Source organism: Sturnus vulgaris, chromosome 4 (genome assembly GCF_052056855.1).
Source record: "Sturnus vulgaris isolate bStuVul1 chromosome 4, bStuVul1.hap1, whole genome shotgun sequence".
NCBI classification, from domain to species: Eukaryota; Metazoa; Chordata; class Aves; order Passeriformes; family Sturnidae; genus Sturnus; species Sturnus vulgaris.
The window spans coordinates 44,968,846-44,985,900 of NC_142246.1; the positions used below are offsets into that span (position 1 = coordinate 44,968,846).

The following is a 17,055-nucleotide window of genomic DNA, read 5'->3' on the forward strand; positions in this document are numbered from 1 at the left end:
CATCTTTCCAGTCTCTGCTTTGAATCACTGTACACAGCCTCGAGAGCTCCTTAGGGATTTGTAGCATCTAGATGGAAGACTCTCTAATGCCTCTCTCTCTGGGTGCATTTGCCACAGCTGCCAGGGGAGTGCTGCTGCATCCCGTCAGGACCCTTGGCTATACTATAGTCTGCTGAGCATGCAAATCACAGCTCCCAGCTATCAGCTCTTCCATAATGGAGGCAATACCAGCTCTGTATTGAGTCAGTAGCAGTGGGGGACTCTCACACCTCCTGCTATCCCTCTGTGAAATGAGTTGCGTCAGCTCTGCTGTTCAAGTGCCAAGTTGGCAGCTCCTCACTGCTGGCATTCTTGCAGAATGTAGTTCAGGGCAAGACACAAGGGTTAGCACAGTGAGAAGGGAAAGCCAGTTGCTGAGATGTGCCCAGCCCAGGGGAACATTTCCCCAACAGCTTGCTCAGAGCAAATCAAGTTTCCTCTTGGCTCCATTCTACACATGACCGGCCTCAGCAAGGGAGATACTCCAGTCATCAATATGCCATCTCCTCAGAGTAGTCCAGCTACAGCTTAGACACCAAACAGCACCAGAGACACCTCTTGATACCTGTCTGGGAGATAGGGTCTGCTCTCAATGGCAATATGGGATGACCAGCAAGGGCTCAATTCTTCTGAGTGCACCTGCATAGGTGCTAAACAGACCTACCCAAGGCAGAATCATCAGGTCACAACTGGCTTGATCAGTGACTTTCTCTAGAGGCAGGCCAGCTGTAAGTAGGCTGCAGCCACAAGTCCACACAAAACTCTCTGGACCCAACAATCAAGCAGCCACTGTGAGCTGTCCCCACTTCCACTAAAATACTCAAGACAGATGGTCCTTGGACTCCTCCATTTTTAAATGCACTTGCAATAAATTCCTCTACTGTTAAAGAATACCAGAAAATGTCTCTTTCTGTCTAGTGGCTATTGCTGGGTATCTCAGGAAAAACAGAAAAGAAATCACACTTCAAAGTACTGCTCAGCCTGTGCAGCAATAGCACAACAGGCAGCCCCATCAAAGGGCATGAAGCCCTACAAATGTTGCTTCCCTCTTCTCCTCATACGGCTTCTCTTCTCACTTTTAGGAAACAGCATGTCATTTCATTGCATGAAAACATAGGGGAGGGCTTGGCAAGGTGTGCTGGTTTGACACTAAAGACAACCCACGGAAGTGATTTTTTCTGAGGAGCAGTTAGGCTTCCTGTATGTCTGACAAAGACTGACAACCGGTGAAACCCCTGAAATAAACGGACACACCCCTGTGAAATTCACATTTTAAAATTAAAATAACCCGGAAAAGCTCTCTTTCTCTCCCGGCCTCAATACAGGTAACACCCTGGCCTGGCCCCTCCGCAGGCAGGGCCGGGCCGGGGGGAGGGCGCCTCGTCCCGGCAGGGCCGGGCCCCAGCGATTGCTAGGTGGGGGGAGGCCCATCGGCTGCTGAGATCTGGTCTGCTCCCTCCTCCTCCCCAGCGTGGCAGAAATCCTGCCGCTACTAACATCCCGGAAGAGCAGCTCCGGGCATGGGCCGCCCTGCCACTCCCCTCCGGCCCAGCGGGGCACCGAGCCGGGCCGGTCCGCCTCAGCCCCTGCAGCTGCAGAATGATGGGGGGGGGGGGGGGGGGGCGGGGGGCGTTGGCTGAGCCGAGTTTTCTCCCCCTGAATGGAATGCAGCCAAACAACACACTACCGTTTCTGGCTGGGCCCCTGCTAAGATCCCAGTCCAGCCCAGCCGCTGCTGAGAAGACACTGTATCACAAAATAGCTCCCGGCCCTGGCCCGGAAGAGATCACATGACCATCTGCAGGCCTGGGCAAGATACTAACTCTTTCACTGCCCAGAATGAAACTTACAGACACTTTGTTCTCTCTCCCCAGTGAAAGAAAAGGACTGAGATGAAGATAACGCACAGACACAGCATTAAAACATCGAGGTCAGACAAAAGGAAGAAGTCAGTCCCAGATAGAAGGAACTGATGGAGATGCCTCACTCTTGAACTGAAATGTCTCTTTTCTAAGCTATGGATGAAAGACTCTTGTTTCCCTGTAACTCAGAAAGGCATTATGGGGTGGATGAAATGTTCTAATTGTAGATATGAGTAGAGGCATTTGTGCTAAAGTAAGCAGATGTTGAAGTAGCTGTGACCCCATGAGGAAGTTTGAATAGAGAGGAGATGAAGATCCCTGCTTCCCCCCAGGGAAGAGAAGAAAAAAAGACTTCTGTTTTCAGAGATGAAGAGAGTTTTTGTTTGAACTGTTATAATCCTTAAAGTATGCCAAATAAGTTGATATGGTCCTCAGTAACAGTTGTGGGAAGACCGATGGTCGAGAAAGGAATTTTTACACAGTGATCAGATTTCCATTCTACCGGGCAGCTGACTCACTGTGACATCGAGGCCACGAGAAAACTGTTTCTTGTGGAGAAATCTCCATAGACTGAAGAGAAGTCTCCTCCCCCAAGTAAATTGCTGAAAGACTATTTTTAGAGATGGTAAACTGACTGACTTGTTTCTGTACACTGATAGTGTGAAAGAAAATAAGTTGTGGGGGGAGGAAAAGTATTCTGAAAATTTTATTCTGATTTTTATTATTTTTTCTTGTAGTTTGTCGTAATAAAGTTTTTATTTGTACCCTTTAAAGTTTGAGCCTGTTTTGTCTTCCTCCTAATCCTATTCACAGCAGGAAATGAATAAATAATTCTAGTAGGTGTACTCGTGATTTGGCCAATTCCAAACCTGTGACATAAATTGGTGTGTTGGCTGGAAAATTTCAAAATTGGCAAACCAAAGCCACTACACAAAATTGGTGATTCCACCCAGTTGAACTGAAACCACGACACAAGGAATATGCACAGTTCCCCTTGAGAGATACCCAACTTGCAGCAATTCCATTTTGCTCCCATGGTCTGCAGTCTGAATTCACACTTGGTTTGAGTATCTCCCCTCACCTCACACCTCCACTCAAACCCGAACTGGCAGAGCAGCTTTTAAGAGAGGAAGACAGGTCTTCCAAAACAGAAGAAATGTGATGGCATTTGCAATTCAAAGTTAAGTATGCAAGGCAGCATCTTTAATTACATGAGCTCTCATACTTTTAAAGCAGCATTGCACCCCATCAAGCACGTACACCACAGGGCTTAATCTCCCAACAATTACCAGATTTCCAACCCCATTTTGACGTCCAAACTGCAGTATTTATAACTGTACTGAAAACACCATCTCTGAAAGATGACTCACAAAATCAGTGCACCATTATGCACTTTAAAGACAAGGCTAATATCCATTAGATCTTAAATCAGAGGAGTGCAATAGGACTGATCTGTCTGCTTGAGCCTTCATTCCTATTTCCATCTTCTCACTTCAGAAATACTTAGATGGTGATTTCTCATGCAGAGGAGATTGCTGTAGGGTAAAACAGATGTCTGATTTGCAGGCAAAACTCTTGCCACTGCTCTTCAGTCACCCTCCTTTTCTTCACAGCTAGACCTTCCCCTCTAGGCTATCTGTGGGATAAAGGTACCCTGTACCCAGCCCCAAACAAATCTCTTCCAGCCCCACTCCCATTTCCTGCTGACATACATGCTGCTCCCCAGAAGAAAGACTTTTCTTACAATTTCTCCATAAGACATACTATGCACCAAGTAGACAAAAGGTCACCTATGCATCCTTACTATTCTTCCCCCTTTCAGCTAAAAGATGTCCTGCTGCTTTACTATACTGTCCTCATTGCCTTCTCATTGCAAACTGGTCATCTTTGCTGCACAAACTCATCATAATACTAAACTAGGTATACCTATCTAAATGACACCTCATATCACTACTGAAAAAAAGCCAGTGCAAATCCCATTGCAATATGCAATGTAATGTATGCTATAACAAACTAGCATTGAGACACTCTGCTTGGATAAAACTCTCCAGGCCCAGAATCTCTTGGAGGTTTCAGAAATCTCATATTTCTATTCAGAAATTATTCAAATTCAATAAAAGTCTTCAGGGCCACAGGAGGGTAGGAAAGAGGAGATCCTAAGAGGTACTGGACTGATTGATACAAAAGGAAAAGCTAAGTGCCTGGCATGGGGGGGTGTTTGCTTGGTTTAATTGTTAAGTTTAAATGCAGTTTAAATGTAGCACCTTGTGTCTGCAGCACTTGTTCTGCCCCTATGTACAGGCTGTATTTTGCACATTCTTCTTTGAGCATGTCACAAATTTTACTGGAAACCTCAGTTCTGCCTGCCCTCTCTAAAAGATTGCCTGCAATAGCACACACACAACCATGAAACTTATCCTAGTCTCAACATGGACTTAGTTTTACTGTAACTTCCACAGAAGCCAATAAGGTCTTAACCAAAACTCCAACTACTTCTTCAAGTAAGACTAAGACCAAAACTTTAGTCTTAAGGCTAAAAACTACAACAGTCAAATGTGCAAAGAACAACTTCCTTTTCCAGTAGACAAATCTGCATGACTACAATTTTTCATCTGATTTAAGAGCATGAGCCCTATTTTTAAAGGCACTTTAATGCTGAGTACTTGAGGACCAAGGCCTGATGTTTAGATGTATCTAAATCCCAGATCTGTTGATAGTAGAGAGGCACCCACAAACCCTGGTTAAAAGCACCTGCAAACACAGAGCAAATGCTTAAGAAGATGCTCCTTTGCTGCCTCTCATTCGCAATGGAACAAATGGTGCAGAAAAGTTGTATTTGTCCCATGGCTACCCTCCCGATGTTTTGGCACATAAACTGGTCTCCATAACTTGGCAAAATGTGCTGCCCAGCAAATTAAGTTTGAGACACAAACCAAGACCCTCTGTCATGAAACTACCGTGGCCAGTTTGGCTGCTGCGATAAATTGGTTTGTAAACTCCCCCAGGCAGATGGGCTGAGCGAGTCATGCTGCCCACACCATTTAGAAGAAGAGTGCTACACATAGGCAGTCACGGAGAAAGGCAGGAACAAGTCTTCACCCTTTCTCAGGGCTCTACCAGAAAGGCCTGTTTCCTTTCAGCATTAGCCAGGTCACCAGTCACGCAGTTACTTCTATGTCAGCAAGATGCTCTTCACTGCCACTGTTTTATCCCAGAACACACAGGCACATGCTCACTCAAAGCTCATGCCAGTGATCAGATCCATGCATGCTGCAAAGCACGCTTCACTGGTCTTTAGAAAATATCCATGAAATGCCAGATACCCATGACAAATCAGAGAGCTAGGAGAGAGGCTGACAGCAAGAAAAGTGAGCACTTGTAGGAATGTTTGGTTACTCCATGCTGGCAGCCAGCCAATGCCGGTTGTAAGCCTACTTGGCTGCCTAACAGAGAGGAAGGTTTTGCATGCAGGAAGAAAATCCCACCTTCATGCAGTTCCCACTGCAGTGGCTATGCTAAATGGCCCAAGGTTCCCAATTCATGTATCAAGAATCTGCTGCAAGACCATAGGGATGAGATACTTTAGTCTGGCCTGTCATGCCATCTCCTCTCCCTCAAAGCTTCCAGGACAACACATTTGCATAGTATCAGCCTGATTATGTTTATAATTTTTATGCTGTGATTCCTGCTGTCAGGATCTGGACCCCATAGGAACAGTCAGCACTGGATGAGTAGGACCTGGCCCCAGCTCTGTGGTGTTGCTCCTCTCTCTTCAGTCTGCCAGGGACCTTGAGGATATATTGCTCATGCTTTACAAGAAGGGCATGAGAGCCAAAACCAAGCTGCTCCTACATCTTGCCCTGCTTCAGCACTGACCCACCTACTCCATCATATATCATAGAGCTGCTCCAACCACTCTAGGACCCACTGTTTTTTGCAGCCTCAGTGCTCATATGTTCTCTTACCCTAAATCCATTCTCACTCTTCCTCCTTGCTGAAAACCTTCCAGCATAAAACACTTCAAGGGGGGTTGACAGGAGATAGACTTTGCATCTCAGCTTCAACTGCTTCTCTGTCAAGCCTCCTTTGACTAATCTTTTCTTGTGACATCACTCAGCAGTCATACCTTCAGGAGAACAGAGAATAGAACACTTTAACACTGCCTGCATACCCAAAGCATGTGTCCTCTGCTTGGTTTCCAACAGCAGTTGGAAAACAGGGCTCACATGAGAGCTCAGGCTCTCAGAACACCCCTCTGTGTTGCATGCAGTCCTGTCCCCTTTCATCCATACAACTGCAAAGAAATTGGGTCTGGAGAAACTACAGCTTCTGTGCCTGGCTGTTTGTGGTTTTAAAGTTCAATAGCTGGAGGACTTACATAATTACATCTAAACTGTCACAGAGGCAGGGTGAGATGAATATCCCTTGCACAGATTTCCCCTTCTGCTTTAAGCGCAGGAAACGCCTTCACACACTGGGACTTTGCAGCCAGCTCTATAAGAAATCTTCCAGGAGTCTTGGCAGAAGGAAAGGGAAGGAGATGGTGTCTCATAACAACCCTGCTTCTACTCCACACCATTTAAATCTTCTCTGCCACTCTCTGCTTAGATGAAACTAATTACTTGCTTCATACAAATGTTCCTGTGCATGACACCACAAGCTTATTCTCAAGTATTTTATGTGCACATAAAATACTGCTCTGTACTGGTATGAATTTTTAATACACTCCTTGCAGCACTGTCTGCATGTCGCACACAAAAATATTCCCCAGAAAGATAGAACATCGCACTTGATTTATTTCTGGAGTCCTGAGCGACTTGATCCACCCGGACTGCTTGAGGCAGAGGGCTAGATAGAGATCTCGATTTATTTTTTTCTCACTGAAGGTCATTCCCCTGGCTACAAATATAGCCAAAAAAAGAGATAGAAGCTGAAAGTAGAGACATCACAACATCACAAAAGAGAACAGAGCAGGGTGAAATGCACATTATGAACAAAAGTTTCATAAGCCTCATGTTGCAGTCCCCAGTCAGAGGAGCTTAGAACTAGCAAACAAAAACAACAACAAAACTCCCAGTCTGTCAAAGAGCCCTACTGGGAGAGACTGCTAAGCAAAAAAGGCAACAGAGAAGAAAAATTCTGTTGGTAAGTAATGATCACAGCAGCAGGCTGGTGAGCAGAACCACCAAAGCAGGTAGAGCACATACCCAGGAACAAATAAACCTGGGATTTGACATAGTTCAAAAAGAAAGGGAGGGCTTGAAAATAAAAAGAAAGCTTGCTCTGAACATATGGAGTGGGAAAGGCTGCCAGTTGCGAGGCAAAGGACTAGCCTACAGAGGTGAGTCCCCAAGTCCAAGTACAAAACCTGGAAAACTATGTTTTCCCAAAACATTAGTTAATTATATTCTTCTCAGGCACATAGAAATTAACTATAGTTAAAAATGGAATTTAATTAAAAGGAAATTAAAAAGAACCCTTACATTCCCCAAACCACACAATTTAGTGCTTCCCATTTGCAGACTCACAAACAGTGCAGAGAGCAGTAAATGATCAAAACAGCTCTATCAAAATAACTCCAGGAGCAGTTGTGAAAGTTTGAGCCTTCTATCTCCTGCTGGCAGTACAAAATAAGCATTTCTAAGAAATAAAAAATGGTTGCCATCTAACCTGTTCCTAAGCCAGTGTGGGTAAGTGATCAACCATCAATGTGGCTGCACAATGAATGCAAATTCTCTCTCCTCCTTCTGTAGTCCATGAGATACTGCATGTATGCCAGGTAACACTGACATCTCAGCAAACTGCCAAGAGGAGAGAGGGCTGTGAGTTTTGACACTACTACTCCTTCCAAAATGATGAGGAAAGGGGATGAACAAGATGCCATTTCTCCACTCTCTTCCATGAAACTCAATACATTTCAAATAGCATTTCAGCAAGAGTAGCCTCCCTTGTCCAGCTTCATCTCTACCTATTCTGTTGGGGCACTCCATTTTTCTTCTCCTTGTGCAGTAGGGAAAGTGGAAATAAGCCATCTCTTCCCATTAGTGACCAGAGCAGACAATGGAGAAAGGACGTGACAAAAGGGGCATGCAAAAAGCACAGAATAAAGTCTTAGAAAAATGAAAGGGGGCACCAAGGAAAGATGGAGAAAATAAAACATCCTTCAAATTGCTGGATGTTTTGCTGTCCTTCTAATATCTGAAAAGCTTTTTGAATTGGCAGGCTGCAACACAGCACTTTCTAACCACTGCAATACAAAGCCATGAAAAATTGATTTGCTTCATTAACATTTTAGGACCTTATTAGCTGGAACGAAATTGACTGTCAAGGCATTTTAAGGGAGAGTCATGGTGTAATGAGTTCAGTGCAAATTATCCTCATCCCAGAATAGAAACAGCCTGTCACTGAGTACCCAAGCCCAGAATCTACCTTTTGGTTATTTTTAATTCCACCTCTTCAGCCATATCTGCCGTAAGTAATTTTTCAGTTTGCCAAGGCAAGGCACTAGCTGGAGAGAAAGCTGCAGCCAGCCCCAACCTGTCTCTTCTCACCCAGTAACAGCAAGGGACATCTGCATATAGAGCATTCACTAGACACCACTGGCTGCAGACAGTCCAGACAGCAACAATTCCCACCAGTCTCAGCCCATCTTTCCAAACAGTTATTTCAAAGCTATTACTTCTCCATCACAGAAGAGATGCTGACCCTTTATTCATCCAGATAATCAGCACCAGATCCAACCAAATGGAAAAAAAGGAGTTTAAAGGAGTTCTCAAAGCCATTACTATGATGAACAGTTAACAGGCAGAGTCCATTGAAGTCTGCAGGGAGTACCAGGACTGGTCACCATCCTGCTCCCTCTGTCTCTCCGTGTTTAGGTCACAACACATTAACAGGTGGCCATGTGAAAAGCCAGGCCCCAGAGCAGGCCATACAAGACTCCCACTGACTTCCAGCCTTATGCAACTGATGAGACAGAACCAAAACTCCGCCTGCCCTTCTACTAAATTCAGATAATTAGTCAAGTCTGCAAGACATTTTCCTCACAACAGTCTAGCTACTAATATTGCGTCCAGATCTGGCTGACTGTTTTCTGCCTGCTCCAACACAAAAACTAGAAAGCCTCAATGCAGGTACTACATAGTACACTTGAGGAAAAGAAAAAGGAAGCAACTGATGCAGACTGCTGCAACACAAGGGTTCACAAGCAGACCAGACTATTAACTAGCAAAGTGTCCTTAAGCATTACTAAAGAGGTTAATCCATGTGCAGATGTCATTGGCTCATGACAGACTAAGGCTTAGGACAAGTTTTTTCCCTTGTTGGCTTACTCCTTCCTCGCAAGATGTCCATGCATGCCATGGTTGAAGGCAGGATTCTGGCCATGAAACCCCTCTTCTAGAAGTTGACAGCTGTCCAGCTGGGAAGTGAAAAATCTGGAGTTTTCCCTTGTAGTAACCTTTTACACTCTGCCAGGCATCCTTTCTTTTCTCCTCTTCTTTTTTTTTCCCCCTCTTTTTTTTTTTTAAATGTACTTGCCTTCTGCCAGCCAAGAAAAAGGAGAACAAACCAAAACACACATGCAAGACTTGCCTCTACATGTTCTGGCCAACAGTTTTCTCTGAGATTAAGTAAACTGCTTTCTGGGTAAAAGTAACTTGACTCCATGAGTTGCTGTTGCCTTAGGGCCATTCCAAGGTTTCAGTGTGTTTTGCAAACTGAACTGGAAGAAGCTATATATTCAAACCTGTGGTGGTAAGTATTCTCTCCGAGATCACTTAAGGTGAGATGCATGCACAATATTTCTCTGTAAAGCTATTTTGGTCGCCCTAAAACACTCACTGTTCATCAGGACAACCACAGAGCCCACTTAAACGCAGGAATATCTTTTTTTTTACCCTTCAACATTGACTGGTCTAAGGAGAAAAGTCTTTACACCAAAGATCCTGCTCATATTCAAATGTTAAATCAAGTGCTTTACCTAGTTATTGAACCAACTTGAACTCATCCCTGTTCTAATCTATCAACATAACTTCGTATTGAAGTCACTTTAGTGGGGAACTTGGTCTATGCATGTACATCACAAAATTTATTCTAGGCTCATACTTAATTGGAACAAAATGTCTCCTTGGCATTTTTCCTTCAAAGCTATTCACTTTCTACATAGCAATAACTAATCTCACATTACATGCGGTTCATAGGTATGGTTTTAGCTGACCAGGAAGCTGCAGAATCAGAGAAGTTTCCTTAATTACAAGGACATCAGATATAACTTCCTTATTCACATATATTTGCTTCATTTACACTCTAGTTTGTTAAGTACATCCTTAGTCAAATGTTTCTTCCTTGTGAAACAGAGTGTGATGTAGATTTGCATCAAGCTATACTGAGACCAGTGGCCAATCCTCCTCTTGGTCTCATGCATAAGGCCACTATAAAAGCATTGCTGGTGCACATGGAAGTGCCCAAGCATCACTCCACAAAGCTCAGAGTCCGAGTCTCCCGATGCCAACAGAGATGGAAACCTGATTTTTCAAATCTGCTCTATCTGTTTGGCTTAAAGTACCTTTTGGTATTACCAAAATTGCTGTCTTTGAAGTTTGAGTGACCTGCTGGCTTTCTCTTGCTCAGTGATAGAATAAAGCTCTGTCTGTCCTTTTCCTATTAACAGCTTTTACTTGCTCCCTTTTCCAGAGATGAGAACTAATCTTTCAACTTTTCTTTTTGTGTTGATTTGTGATTACTCTATATTTCCAATAATTTAACCACTCTTTTCTGAACCCTCTCATTCCCTAATATCCAAACAGATGATAGACAACTAATTGCTGTAAATCAGCACAATAGCTTTTTTCCTACAAATATCTTTTTTCCAATGAAAAGTGCTTATTTACGAACTTAATATTATAGATTATTTTATTATCTCTGCTGCAATCAATGCTTATTGCTTTTTATTCTACCACTGGAATGCCTCCCAGTGAGAAGTCATGTGAATACAGAAACAATAGCTTTGCTACTTAACTCTTACAGAATTCATTGCCTGCTAAATGCCATATGGTCTGGGTTCTCAGTGCCCAAAAGTTAACTGCAGCATTCATCTTTGCTGTTTAAAAATCGCTTCTATGGTAGTCATGTTTGTTACTGGAACAGGAAGGAGCTCTGGGTCCCAGAAGGAACTCATCAGCCTCCCAGGAAGGCAGCAGTGCTGCCAGGAGAACATTTAACTCCTTCACTATTTCCTCTACGGCCTTGCACCTTTCCCTCATAGGGAATGCTGTCGTAGAGTGGAGCTCTCTCCTGGTCCCCTATTTGTGCTGTAAACCAGTATGACTTCTTGGTTTCCACCAGGTGGATAACTCTGGGGTACTTATCAGTGTCATTGTAACACAGCCCTGACCCCTCTCCTTCACACGTTTTATCAACTCACCTGAACTATAAACATACAGGCTCTCCTCTGGATGGGATCTGTCTTGGGGAGAAACCACCTTAAAACTCTACAGTCATCAACTTAGAAAATCAAAGAGGAGACTCAGGAACATCTAAAGCATACACTGGAGGTACCCCAAGAGTGAGGACTACTGGGATTGAAAAAAAACCAGGAAGCAGCAGGATGCTTACTTCAAATGCCATTCTGTTCAAACATTCTCAAACGCCAAGTGCCAGAGCTCAGGTCCCCAATCAGGCCTGCTCCGAGGGGAGGTGAAGCAGCTATAGCAGCTTAAGAGGTGGCTACTGCTGGGAAAAGTGGGGAAAAATGCTGGCATACTGGAGGATACATTTCAGAGCTACATAAGACTTGCCATATTATTTTAGTCAGTGCGCTTTCCACAATAAAATGGCAGAGCAAGAGCCCAAGAAATAAGGTCACACACTGTATGCCATTGCCATTGCAAGAGATGTAAATGCTGCACTTTGTCCAGGACCACAGTTTGCTCTGAGATAGAGGAGGCCCTAGACGACTACCAGTGTTTTGAACACAGAAGGTTAAAAGAAGGAGTAGAAGCCAGATTGGACTAGATCAAGCCTTTCCTTCTCTCCACCACCAGAAATCTGCTCTATGAGTGAAAAATTCAGAGAAAGGAGAAACCTACAAGCTACTTCTATCTATGCACGTAAGCATTTTGCATACTTGGTGCTAGTGGAAATGTGTCCCACAGTTCTGGACTTCACCAGCAACTGTCTGGGAGCCAGAGAGGCGTCTATCTCCCTCCTCCCTGAGCTGCTTCCCTCCCACCTCCCTGAGTCTCCTGCATTTTGCTCTTAACCACTCAAGCCAGGAGAACAGTCCTCCAAGCAAGGCAAAGCTTTATTAAAAATTACTTCTGATTTGTAATGATGACTGGATTATACACATCACGCTGCGTTACGCAACTGAGAATAAAGCAGCACAGAGCAAGGGGTGAAAAGTGCTGTCTCCAGCAGAACCACAACTTTGTGGGCAGTTCTCAGCTCCAATACTCACCTGCAAGAATCAGATGGGATTGGGTGCCCTTGGTACATACCAGAGAAGCAGAATCACACACAAGAAAACTTGTACAATGCAGCAGCTGCACAGCAGAGGCTGTTTTGTGACACAGCTTTCATCCAAAGTTGCTGTTTCAGGAAAATACTGTCGCTAAATGCTTCAGGAAGCACAGCTAAGAGTAATAAACTCTGACCTGAAGCCTGGGCACGGGTCTGCCATAAAACACGTGGTTTTATGTTACTACGACTGGCGCAGTGCCTGAGACAGAAGACACTGCACTCTGTGGTCCATGTGACAAAAAGCCTTTATTCCCCTCCGACTTCACCTTAAATACCCTTTTTAATGTTCCCGGGTAAGCACCTGTGATTGGTTCCAAGTTCAGGCTCCTCAGCCCTCTGACCAATAGCTCTCTGTAGCTTAGGCTGGAACTCATTGGATCACATCCTTGTCTGTCTCCAATTCTGTCTTATCTCTGTTCTCTGGGGGCCTGTCTATTAAGCCAGGCTGCTTCTCCTATCTGTGGTCAGATTAACTGCCCAGTACAAGCCAGCTTCCCCTGTGACAGTTTTATGCGTAATCCCATGCTGGTGATAAACCAGAGGCTGGTCAAGAACTGCCTTCAAGCTGCCCAACCTCACTACAAGGACATGCTTCCAGAATCCATCCTGGTGCTCAGGGGCAGAAACAGCCATGCAGTAAGTGAACAGCCACACTGCTCAGCTTCCCCTAGCCGAAAACACCTGGCCACACTTGCACAGCTGTCAGCTTTTAATGGGAAGCACAGTTTTGGCATCTGCAAAGTGATGGGCCAGAAGTCCAAGTTACAGATTCAGAGCCAACCTACCGCACTTCCAAAAAAGGCCCACTAAGCATCTCCTCTCATCACACTCTCTTCAGCCCAATGGTTGGTTGGGGGGGTTCTTTAATTTAATTTTTCTTCTTTTTTCTTAATCAGATCCCCGTCTGAATCACTAAACTGAACATGATGTTGCCATGCTCAGCAACATTTTCTTAACATTGTATTAAACTTCACTGTAAGCACTCAAAAATGTGCATGTGTGCATGTACCTAACATTCTAAACACTCTTATGTGAGAGAAGTAAGAGGTGATTTATTTCAAAGAAGGACAAAGAACAAGTTAAAACTAACAGGCAGCTTCAAAAGATTTGTGGTAGCTTTCAATTACAAAAGACACAGAGAAAGGTAATTTTTTTTTCTGATCCCAGGGGAAGGTTCCCAAACTTTTCTTTCATGTAAAGAAATCTAGTTTGACTGAGACTTTGAGGCACACATTGCTTAGGAAAAGATGCCCACAAGACTCAACTCTTGATTGTTTATTTCAGCACCTCACCCTAGGAAGGCTCCAAGTTGACCACAGCAGCTACTTGCTGAGCTGAATTATTTGCCTATGCAAGCATCAGTTAAGATCTTGCCAAAATCCAGTAATGATCACCTCAGAGCCTGTAGGACTCCCTCCGGGCACACACATGCTCCTTTGAGAAACTATAAACTTTCTGCTTACTCAAGCTCCATGAAAATGTCACCAATGCTGGATCACAACATGATCCTTCACGTGACAACATGAACAAGACTCATTGCCCAAAACTCCTGACAGTACAGGTTCAGGTATGCAGATCTGGCTGGACCTTTTAGTTGGGACAAAACACACTGGAGTTTCACTCCCTACATTGCCCTCTGGCACCATCATGAACCTGAACAAAAGCACTTGGAGATGACCAAAGTTCCAGAGCGAGGCTCACATTTGCATCCATTTTCACCCACTGAACATTTCTACACAGTTGTCCACCAGAAAGTTAAAATGATGATAAAGTAAGAAATAAATTCTTGCTCGGCAAATTCCTGAGATACTGAGGTCAGCAAAAAAAGGCATCTCTTCCCAACATCCCAGTTGTCTTCCTTCACTCCATCTCAATATGGAAGCAGGCGTGGGGTGTTTGGAAACAAGTCAGAAGGCTGTAGAAGCAGAGCAGTTAGCTATAATAAAATATGAGCTTGAACCTCCATAGAGAAAGTTTTAACCAACGAGTTGGCTTAAAAAACACCCAAACAAATAAAAACCCCAAACCAAAATGAGTAAGAAAGTCTGAAAGCTTACATTACATATTCCTGACACCAAGAGCTAAAGGTGCTCAGCAGGGCATGATTCCACCAGTGCATTTTCCAGGCAGGGATAGCTCAGTCCTGGTCCTAAAATTGTACAGTGAAAGATCCATGTATTAAAGTGAAACCAGAGACATGACTATGTCCCATGTAAACTAGTCCCATGACTAGTTCCCATGTAAACTCCCATTGCATCTTCTACTTTGCTCCCAGTCAAACATCTTTCCTATACTGTCCTCCTTGAATTTGGAACATGAGTGAAGTACTGGGGTGTGCGTGTGCATGTGTTAAAATCCATCACTACTGCCACTCACTTCATCTACAAGATGTTGAAGAAATTCAGAGCCATCAAAACTCTGAGCCCCAGAGACCCTCTAGTGAGCACATAGGGCTCGAGAGAGCTAAGCAAGTCTGTAAAGGAGCCCCAGCACAGTACTGGCACATGTTCAGCATGAGGAGGCTGCCCTCAGAGCCCTGAAGCTGCAGCATGGCCGCCTGACTTCACAGAAACACACTTCTTTCACACTGCAGCCACCACTTAGTGCCCAACCAAAATAGATTTAAGCTGTTTCATAGTAAAAATAACAGTGACCAAGAAACATTACGTCCAATCACAGGAAGGGGAAGCTCTTTTTTGTTCAATTTTCTAAATTTAGTCACTTTGATATACTATAGTCATATGGATATGAGAATTTTCCAGATCTAGTGCATGCATCACTGTCTGAAACAAGAGCATGAAAGTCTCTCAGATAAAGAAAGAAGCTGTTCAAAATGAGGATTTAGAGAAATGCAAAAGGACCTGAAAACTCATCTGACTATGCAACGAGTGTAAGTAGGCCCGGTGCTTGCCGCTGACTCCCTAGTTTGGAAACCTGCCACCAAGCACCCTTTGCTTTAGCACATTCAACCCCATCCAGCAGTTCTGCCTACAAAATTGTGGTGGGTTAACCCTGGCTGGATGCCACATGCCCACCAAAGCCACTCTATCACTCCCTTCCTCAATGGGACAGGGAAGAGAAAATACAGTGAAAGGCTCATGGAGAAAAGAGTAGGGAGTGATCACTCACCAGCTGCTGCCATGAGCAAAATAGACCTGACTTTGGAAAATTACTTTAATTTTTTTACCAATCAAAACAGAGAAGGATCATGAGAAACCCAAATCTTAAAACACCTCTGCACTACCCAGTCCTTCTTCCTGGGCTCAACTTCACTCCTGATTTTTTGCCTTCTAATTTTGACTATCTCCTCCCTCTCCAATGGCACAGAGGGTCAGGAATGGGGTCTGCAGTCAGTTCATCATAGATTGTCTCTGCTGCTCCTTCCTTTAAGGGAAGGACTCATCACACTTTTTCCCTGCTCCAGTGCAGGGCCCCTCCCACAGACTGCAGTTCTTCAAGGACTGGGGTCCCCCATGTGGTCATAAGTCCTGCAAGCAAACCTGCTGTAGTGTGAGCTCCTCTCTCCATGGATCCACAGGTCCTTTCTGGAGTCTGCTCCAGCACAGGCTTCTCACAGGATCACAGCCTCCTTTGGGCATCTACCTGCTCCAGCTGCAATTGCTGCTATAAGGGGTTTTGGTTTTTTTCCCCTCCGTATATGTTATCCCAAAGGTACTACCACCATTGCTGATGGATTTGGCCTTGGCCAGTGGTGAATCTGTCTTGGAGCCATCTGGCACCGGCTCTGTCAGAGAGATGGGAAACCTCCATCAGCAAACTCTGTAGGGCCCCACGCCTGCTACCAAAACCTTGCCATGCAAATCCAATGCAAAAATATAGCTGCACACAGCAAGGGCGTAAGAAGCACCACGCAGAAGAGGAAACACAAAATCCTCCATCTCTTCCCCTAACTGCATTAGCACAGACATATAAAAAGGATAAGTTTGTCCATCATCCCCTGCCTGAAATGTCCTGGAAATGTGGAGAGGTCCACCTGCTTGCTTCTCTCTGAACATAGCATGCTGGCTTCCTGAAGATACAGTCCAGATGAGGCTTCTCCAAGAAAGCCAACCCATCCAAATGAATACCCAGGGAATACTCCGAGCCAAAACTGATTATTCCAGCTCTCACTCTTTGTTCCTAGTTGGGCTGCTCAGCAATACAGTGGTGCAAGAAAGAGTGACTCAAAAAGTTCAACAGTGGGACAGAGGCTGGTTGGCTCAAAACTCACATTAAGGCAGTGGAGGCCAAGCCAGCAGCTGTTCTCTCAACCTACAGCACACTTAAAAAAAAAATTTAGACCCAGAAACAGCTCCCTATCATTAAGTGAGTTTGGCACCATACAGCTGTTGCTCGGTCAGACACCAGTTTGTCTGGATTTGCAATTTCTCATGCCCTTTGGCTACTCCTGCACGAGTCTGCAATTTGCAAGGCACCTTCTGTAGAGATCTCTCAAAAGTGTACAGAGCAGCCCAACTGCCACCCTACTGTCACTTCCGCTCCTGCGTATCCCATCATGACTAAATCCCCCTGCTAAGGAAGATCATCACTCCTATGAGCTGCTCACAGCTTCACAGATGAAGAATTACAAAAGTAAGAGGACAACTAAGTTATATAGCTGCCTCAAGTCCCC

At 44.5% G+C, this 17,055-nt stretch overlaps 1 protein-coding gene across 12 annotated transcripts in view; it reads right to left on the minus strand.

Annotated features, from left to right (window-relative positions):
* The window catches only part of MFHAS1 (multifunctional ROCO family signaling regulator 1), a 105,861-nt gene that overhangs the window by 76,213 nt on the left and 12,593 nt on the right, over positions 1-17,055 (minus strand). The window lies entirely within an intron of this gene.